This window comes from Fukomys damarensis, unplaced genomic scaffold (assembly GCF_012274545.1).
Source record: "Fukomys damarensis isolate Sample0158 unplaced genomic scaffold, DMR_v1.0_HiC HiC_scaffold_25, whole genome shotgun sequence".
In the NCBI taxonomy this organism is placed as follows: Eukaryota; Metazoa; Chordata; class Mammalia; order Rodentia; family Bathyergidae; genus Fukomys; species Fukomys damarensis.
In genome coordinates, this window is record NW_022900937.1 from 10,151,753 (window position 1) to 10,152,049 (window position 297).

At 31.6% G+C, this 297-nt stretch overlaps 1 protein-coding gene across 5 annotated transcripts in view; it reads left to right on the top strand.

Annotated features, from left to right (window-relative positions):
* The window catches only part of Tcf12 (transcription factor 12), a 363,012-nt gene that overhangs the window by 93,174 nt on the left and 269,541 nt on the right, over positions 1–297 (top strand). The window lies entirely within an intron of this gene.

The following is a 297-nucleotide window of genomic DNA, read 5'->3' on the forward strand; positions in this document are numbered from 1 at the left end:
CTTTCTTTCCCATCTTTATTGCTTTAATTTCTTTCTCTTGTCGAATTGCTGTGGCTAATATTGAAGAGAAGTGGTGATAATGGGCATCCTTGTCTTGTTCCTGATTTTAACATGAAGGTTTTCAGTTTTTGGCCATTCAATATGATGTTGGCTAATGGTTTTTCATAGATAGCCTTTATTAAATTGAGGTATAGACCATCTATTCCAACTTTTTGCAGGGTTTTTATCATGAATGAGTGTTGAATTTTATCAAATTTTTTTTTTTGCATATGGTTTTTGTCCTTGACTTTGTTAATA